The sequence below is a fragment of the Suricata suricatta genome, chromosome 8, assembly GCF_006229205.1.
Source record: "Suricata suricatta isolate VVHF042 chromosome 8, meerkat_22Aug2017_6uvM2_HiC, whole genome shotgun sequence".
Lineage (NCBI taxonomy): Eukaryota > Metazoa > Chordata > Mammalia > Carnivora > Herpestidae > Suricata > Suricata suricatta.
In genome coordinates, this window is record NC_043707.1 from 107188827 (window position 1) to 107197707 (window position 8881).

The 8881-nt window shown below is 38.3% G+C and overlaps 1 pseudogene; it reads right to left on the bottom strand.

Annotated features, from left to right (window-relative positions):
* Positions 1 to 6363: 6363 nt before the first annotated feature.
* Positions 6364 to 6669, bottom strand: LOC115299095 (annotated as a pseudogene).
* Between the last annotated feature and the right edge of the window lie 2212 nt (positions 6670 to 8881).

Sequence of the window (8881 nt, forward strand, 5' to 3'; positions counted from 1 at the left end):
TAAAGGCAGTAATGAGATGAAGAAGGACATTATATAATAATTACAGGTCTCTTCATCAGGAAGAGCTAACAATTATAAATATCTATGCACCAAATTTGGGAGTGCCCAAATACATAAAACAATTAATCACAGATAGAATCTTATTGATAAGAACGTGCTAATTGCAGGGGACTTTAATACTCCACTGACAGCAATGGATAGATCAACCAGACAGAAAATCACTAAAGAAGCAATGGACCTGAACGACACATTGGAACAGATGGAACTGATAGATATATTTAGAACTCTGCATCCTGAAGATAGGAAATTTGCCTTCTTCTTGAGTGCACATGGCACATTCTCCAAAATAGATCACATATTGGGGCACAAAGCAGCCCTCCATAAGTATAAACGAATAGAGATCATACCATGCACACTTTCAGATCACAATGCTATGAAACTTGAAATTAACCACAAGAAAAAGTCTGGAAAACCTCCAAAGATGTGGTGGTTAAAAACCAGCCTACTAAAGGATGATTGGGTTAATCAGGCAATTAGAGAAGAAATTAAAAAATATATGGAAACCAATGAAAATGAAAATACAACAATCCAAAATCTCTGGGATGCAGCAAAGGCAGTCCTAAGAGGAAAGTATATTGCAATCCAGGCCAATCTCAACAAACTAGAAAGAGCGCAAATTCAAAGTTTAACAGAGCACCTACTGGAACTAGAAGGGAAGCAGCAAGAGCACCCCAAACCCAGCAGAAGAAAAAATTATAAAGATCAGGGCAGAAATAAACAATATAGAATCCAAAAGAACAGTCGAGCAGATCAATGAAACCAAGAGTTGGTTCTTGGTTCATTGAACTTTAAACTTCACATTATCCTTGGGGCACCTGGGTGGCTCAGTCGGTTAAGCGTCCGGCTTCGGCTCACGTCATGATCTCATGGTTCGTGGGTTTGAGCCCGTTGTCGGGCTCTGTGCTGACAGCTAGCTCAGAGCCTGGACCCTGCTTCAGATTCTGTATCTCCCTCTCTCTCTGACCCTCCCCTGCTCACACTGTCTCTGTCTCAAAAATAAATTAAACATTTAAAAAAATTAAAGAAAAACAAAACTTCACATTATCCTTACTTTTCTTGATCTTGATGGATTTGCATCCTTTTGTCTGGTCATGAGTAGAAAGTCCTTGATTTCTTCAATTTTGCGAGACACATAAGGAGGGGCACAGGGAAGTGCATAGCTGGCATAACAAGCGGCAAGTAGGGAGAATAGGACAAAAAAACTTTTGGAGTGCTTGTGTGGCTCAGTCAGTTGAGGATCCAACTCATGATCTCAGTTCTTGAGTTCAAGCCCCATGTTGGGCTCTGTGCTGGTGGAATGGAACCTGCTTGGGATTCTGTCTCTCCTTTCTGCCCCAACCCCACTTGTGCATGTGTGCACTCTCTCAAAAAAAGTAAACTTAACAATAAGGCTTTAATCAATTTTGAATTTATTTTTGTGTATGGTATAAGAAAGTTGTCCAGTTTCATTCTTCTGCCTATTGCTGTCCCATTTTCCCAACACCATTTTTTGAAGAGACTCTTTTTTTTCCACCAGATATTCTTTCCTACTGTGTCGAAGATTAGTGAACCATATAGTTGTGGGTCCATTTTAGGCTTTTCTGTGTTGTTCCATTGATCTATGTGTTTTTTTTTTTTTATGGCAGTACCATGCTGTCTTGATGACTACAGTTTGTAGTATAGTTTGAAGTCCAAAGTTGTGATGCCTCCCACTTTGCTTTTTCTTTTTCAGGATTGCTTTGGCTATTTAGGGCCTTCTGTGATTTCATACAAATTTTAGGACTGTTTGTTCTAGCTCTCTGAAAAATGCTGGTGGTATTTTGATAGGGATTGCACTAAATGTGTACATTGTGTTGGATAGTATAGACATTTTAACAGTATTTATTCTTCCAATCCATGAGCATGGAATGTCTATCCATTTCTTTGTGTCTTCTTCAATTTTTTCCATAAATATTCTAAAATTTTCAGAGTACAGATCTTTTACCTCTTTGGTTAGGTTTATTCCTAGTTAACTTATTGGTTTTGCTGTAATTGTAAATGAGATTGATTCCTTGATTTCTTTTTCTGCTGCTTTATTATTGGCATATAGAAATGCAGCAGATTTCTCTGTACATTAATTTTCTATCCTCTGACTTTGCTGAATTCATGAATTAGTTCTAGCAATTTTTCGGTGGAGTCTTTCATGTTTTCTATATAGAGTTTCGTTTGCAAATAGTCAAAGTTTGACTTTTTCATTGCCAATTTGGGTGCCTTTTATTTCTTTTTGTTATCTCATTGCTGAGGCTAAGACTTCCGTACTATGCTAAATAACAATGGTAAGAGTGGACATTCCTGTCTTGTTCCTGACTATAGAGGAAAGACTCTTCAGTCTTTCCCCATTGAAGATGATATTAGCTGTGGATCTTTCATATATGGCTTTTATAAAAATGTTGAAGTATGTTCCATCTATACCTACTTTGTTGAAGGTTTTTGTCAAGAATGGATGCTGTGTTTTGTCAAATGCTCTTTCTGCATCAGTTGAGAGGATCATATAGTTCTTATCCCTTCTTTTATTAGTATCATATAACATGGTGATTGATTTGCAAGTATTGAACCAGCCCTGCAGCCCAGGAATAAATCCTACTTGATCATGGTGAATAATTCTTTTAATGTACTTTTGGATTAGATTTGCTAGTATCTTGTTGAGAGTTTTTGCATCCATTTTCATCAGGGGTATTGCCTGTAATTCTCCTATGTAGCAGAGTCCTTGTCTGGTTTTGGAATCAAGGTAATGCTGGCCTCATAGAATGAGTTTGGAAGTTTTCCTTCCATTTACATTCTTTGGAACAGTTTGAGAAGAATAGGTAGTCTGGTAGACTATTGAATACTGAAAATGAACCAAGGGCTGAAGGGGAAGGGGGATGGGGGAAGGGAGGTGGTAATGGGGGAGGGCACTTGTGGGGAAGAGTACTGGGTGTTATATGGAAACCAATTTGACAACAGACTTTAAAAAAAAAAAAAGGGAAGCTACCAGCAAGAAGCAAATAAATACATACATACATACATACATACATACATACATACATACATACATAATCTGGTAGAATCAGGACGCCCAGGTGGCTCAGTCAGTTAAGCATTCAGCTTCAGCTTAGGTCATGATCTTGTGGTTCATGAGTTTGAGCCCTGTGCCAGCCTCTGTGCTGACACTCAGAGCCTGGAACCTGCTTCAGATTCTGTATCTCCCTCTGTCTCTACCCCTACTCCAGCTCATGCTCTCTCTGTGTTTCTCTCTCAAAAATAAATAAATGTTAAATAAAATTTTAAATAAATAAATAAATGTCTGATAGATTTCCCCTGGGAATCATCTGGCCCTGGACTTTTGGTTGGTGGGAGATTTTTGATTACTGATTCAATTTATTTGCTAGTTATGGATCTGTTCAAATTTTGTATTTCTTCCTGCTCCAGGTTTGGTAGTTTGTATGTTTCTAGGAATTTATCAGTATCTTCCTGGTTGCCCCATTTGTTGGCATATAATTTTTCATAATATTCTCTTGTAATTGTATTTCTGTGGCATTGGTTGTGATCTCTCCTCTTTCATCAATGATTTTATTTATTTGGGTCCTTTCTCTTTTCTTTTTGATAAGTCTGGCTAGGGTGTTATCAATTTTATTAATTCTTTTAAAGAACAAGCTCTTAGTTTTGTTGTTCTATTTTTGTTGTTTCTATATCATTAATTTTTTCTCTAATCTGTATTATTTCCCTTCTTCTGCGGCCATAGTCTTTATTTGCTGCTCCTTTTCTCGTTCCTTTAGATGTAAGGTTAACTTGTGTATTTAAGACTTTTCTTGCTTCTTGAGGTAGACCTATATTGCAGTATACTTCCCTTTTAGGGTTGCCTTTGCTGCATCCTAAATATTTTGGACTGTCATGTTCTCCATGTATTTTTTAATTTCTTCTTTAATTTCCTGGTTAACATATTCATTCTTTAGTGGAATGCTGTTTAACCTCCATGTATTTGTGGTTTTGCCAAATTTTTTCTTGTGATTGACTTCAAGTTTCATAGCATTGTGATCTGAAAATATGCATGGGATGATCTCAGTCTTTTTGTACCTATTGAGGGCTGATTTGTGACACAGTACGTGATCTCTTTTGGAGAATGTTCCATGTACACTTGAAAAGAATGTGTATTCTGCTGCTTTAGGATGAAATGTTCTAGATAGATATGTTAAGTCTATCTGGACCAGTGTGTCATTCAAAACCATTATTTCCTTGTTGGTTTTCTGCTTAGATTATCTGTTTATTGCTGTAAGTGTGATTTTAAAGTCCTCTACTATTACTGTATTCTTATCAATGAGTTTCTCTATGTTTTTTATTAATTGATTTATATATTTGCTCAAATTGGGGGCATAAATATTTACAATTTTTAGATCTTGATGAGTAGATCCCTAATTATGGTATAGTGCTCTTCTTCGTCTCTTGTTACTGTCTTTGGTTTAAAATCTTGTTTGTCTAGGGGCGCCTGGGTGGCTCAGTCAGTTGAGTGGCTGACTCTCACAGTTTGTGGGTTCGAGCGCTGTGTCAGGCTCTGCTTACAGCTCAGAGCCTGGAGACTACATCTGATTCTGTGTCTCCCTACCTCTGACTGTCCTCCGCTCATGCTCTGTCTCTCTCTCTCAAAAATAAATAAAATGTTTTAAGAAATTTTTTTAATCTAGTTTGTCTGATATAAGTATAGCTACCCTGGCTTTCTTTTTATTTGACCAAGATATTTTCCTTAATAGGGCCTGGGAAATCAGGAGGAGTATACTTTTTAGGGAAGAATGATGAGTTTAGTTTGGAACATGCTGAGTTTAAGTGACTTTCTTAAGAGATGTCCAGCAAGTAGTTGGAAATGTAGATCTGGCCTCGAAGATTTTTAGAGATGGGATGGGGAGGTGGGTAGTACCAACAAAAGGTAATCTTTGAAATTATTTTAAACTATCCTAGTTTTCACCATCATTGATTTCTTATAAATAACTTTAACAACTTCCTAACTAACCTTTCTGATTCTGTTCCAGCCTCTCTCTTTGAGTCCATTTTCCTCATTCTTATTAGAATGATTTTTTACAGTAGAGATCTGATCATGATGTTGCCTTATTAAAAATAATCTTTTAATGGTTTTTCTTTGTTTTCAGAAGAGAATTAAAACTCTTTTTCTGTTTCCTTTATAATTCAACCCTCCCTACCTCTTAGGCGCATCTATACCATTCTCTTTTTTACACTGTACCCTTCATCCATCAGGACTACTTGAAGTGCTGTTTATAGGCCACCATTATAATAGTACGGTGGTGAAGGTAGTGGTGATACTACTACTAATACCAATATTTTTTCAGTAAATTTTAGGATTATGTCAGCCCTTCTTCTTTGCAATTTATATGTAATAGTAATAGCTAGCAGTCAATATAGCACATACCATGTAATAGCACCTTTCTAAGAGCTTTACACTTTGCTCAACCCAGTAGAGAGAAGTGTCTTCTTAGGTTCAGGTAAACATTCAGACTCATAGGACTATATAATAGGCCACACTTGACATCAGTCTGTTCAAAACTATATAGGATACTTTAAAATTTGCTACAAAACTACAGTAATCAAAACTGTGTACTATTAGTATAAAGACAGACACGTAGACTGGTGGGGTTGAATAGCCCAGAAATAAGCCATTGCATACTTATTTGTTTGCTGCCTTGATTATTTATTTATTTATTTATTTATTTATTTATTTATTTATTTATTTAAATGCTTTTGGACAAAGGTTCTAAGACCATTCAATGGGGAAAGGAAAGTCTTTTCAATAGTTGGTGTTGGTAAACTGGATATCCCCACACAAAAGAATAAAGTTAGACCCTTACTTAACACCATATACAAAAATTACCTCAAAAGCTTCAAGAACCTAAATGTAAGACCTGAAACAATAAATCTCTTAGAAGAAAGCATGGAACAAATCTTTTTCTTTCTTTTTTTTCCCCCTCCAATGGAATGGGACATTTACTTGTCTCTAGAGGACAAGGAATGTGGGGCCTTTGGCAGAGCCCTAGCAAATGGAACACACAAAGGTGCCCAGCAGCCAGTGCCAGGCGGGGTGACAGCCTCAGGGCCTGGCTGACAACAGCCAGCACTTGGGTTGTTGCTTAAGACAATTTCTGAGACTAGTGGGTAAGGAATGTTGCCTTTGAATGGAAGAGAGGGGGCTAAATTAGGGCAGGAGAAGGGCTTGGGTTGCAGGGAGAGATTCCAAGATCAAGAGGCTAAGAATAACAGGAAGTTGGTCGCAAGGTCCTTCATGGCCTGCGGTGGTTGCGGGGGAATGTGGTGCTGGAGTCCGGTGGGCTCAAGCCAGTTTCAGGAACTCCTGCAGTGTCTTTTGTTCCACAACCTCCACGAAAAGCTCATAGTCCCCACAGTACTGGTCCCCGTTGACAATCTGGGGTGGGGTGGCCTTGGGGTTGCCCACCAAGGCTAGCATCTCATCCCGCAGGGCGTTGTCCTGGGAGATGTCCACTAGCTAGTACTGGATGCGCTTCCCATCCAGGATGCGGGTCACCTCCCTCTGCTGGGACTTGATTTTCTGGGAGCCAGTGACCGACGGCTGTAGACGCGCAGGCCACTCATGCTGCAGGTGTACTGGCGAGCTGACAAGCGGATGGAGGGCTAGCTGCAGAGGCAGCCACACAGCCTGCAGACACCGCCGCTGCTGCGCTCGGAGTGGTTTCCTTCGGAACAAATCTTTATGACATTGGATTTGATACAGATTTCTTGGGAATGACTCTGAGGGCAGAGAGAGGTAACAAAAGAAATTGGATTTCATGAAAACCAAAAATTTTCATGCATCAAAGGACACTATCTACAGAGTAAGAAGTTAATCCATAGAGTGGGAGAAAATATTCGCAAATCACAAATCTAGTCAGAGATTAATATACAAACTATATAAAAGACTCTTGCATGTCAACTATGAAAAACTGAACACCTTGATTCAAAAGTGGGCTAATGACTGGAATAAACATTTCTCCCAAAAGGTAAGAAATGACTAATAAGTACATGAAAAAGATACTCAATGTCACTAATCATTATAGAAATACATATATCAAAACTATAATGAAATACCACCTTATACAAATTAGAATGGCTACCATAAAAAGAGAGAGAAAATGGCAAGTGTCGACAAGGATATGGAGAAATTGGAAGGCTGTGCACTGTTTGTAGAAATGTAAAATGGTACAGCCACTGTGGAAAACAGTACAGGGTTTCCTTGAAAAATTAAAATAGAAATTACCATGTGACTCAGCAGTTCCACTTCTGGTATATGCCATAATGAACCGAAAAAGTCTCAAGGAGATTGTACACCTATGTTCATAGCAGTGTTATTCAAAAACTAAGATATGGAAGTAACCCATGTGTCCATTGATAGATGAATGGATAAGCAAGATGTGGTGTATATATAAAATGGAATATTATTCAGCCTTTAAAAGGGAGGAAATTCTGTAATACGCTACAACATGGATGAACCTTAAGGACATTATGCTAAGTGACGTAAGCCAATGACAAAAAGACAAATACTTTATGATTCTACTTATTTATATGAGGTACTTGGAGTAGTTAAAATCATAGAAACAGAAAGTAGAATGGCAGTTTGCAGGGGCTAGTGGAGGAAAGAATGGGAAGTTACTGTTTATCTTATTTTTTTAAATTTTTATTGTTTGTTTATTTTTGAGACAGAGACAGAGCTTGAGCGGGGGAGGGGCAGAGAGAGGGGGAGACACAGAATTTGAAGCAGGCTCCAGGCTCCAAGCTGTCAGCACAGAGCCTGACGTGGGGCTCGAACTCATGAACTGTGAGATCATGACCTGAGCCAAAGTCGGCCGCTTAACTGACTGAGCCACTCAGGCACCTCTGGAAAGTTAACTGTTTAATAGGTATAAAGCTTCAGTTTTACAATATGAAATGAGTATTGGGGATGGATGCTGGTGATGGCTGCACAATCGTATGAATGTATTTAATACCACTGAACTGCACACTTAAAAATGGCTGTGATGGCTTAATGTTATGTATATTTTAACACAATAAAAAAGAGAAAACAAAGTACACAGGACAGGAACCAAAGGTTTTTAAGCAAGATACCATCAGGCATTCTTCTTCAGTGAGAACTTTATAGCAGTTCATAGAGCTGTTTACACAACTGTTTAGGAGCTGTTCTTTGCTCCCATTCCCTTAGGTGATAATCATGTATAAAGAAATGAGATCCACATTGGACAGGTCTAAGAGTTGCCCTGACTTAATAGGCTTATGTCCCACAGGAGCCATGTCTCTTATGGCAGTTACCCTGTGTTTTGACTTAAAACTACATACTTACACTTCTTTCTATTATTACCAATTAGGTGTCTTTTTTATTTTTATTTTTTAAGTAGGCTTTATACCCAGGGTGGAGCTGAACTCAGAGCTTGAACTCCCCACCCTGAGATCAAGACCTGAGTTGAGATCCAGAGGCAGATGCTTAACCAACTGAACCACGCAGGTGGCCCTAACCAGATGTCATTTTTAAATATAACATTGCTTTGGAATATAGTTGATGTTTTACCTTTATCGGGTTTTCAAGGAAACTTAGTTAAAATTTAACCAAATGCCAAAGTCTCATGAAGAGAGTTTTGTTCCCTTCTCTTACACATATATTAACCCATTTATTCCTCACTACAAGAAAATGAGGTATCCCATTTTATAGTCAAGGAAACTGAGGCACAGAGAAGTTATATAACTTCCTCAAGATCACACAACTATTAATAAAGATGGTAATCATGAACCCAGGCAGTATGACTCTAGCATGTACACT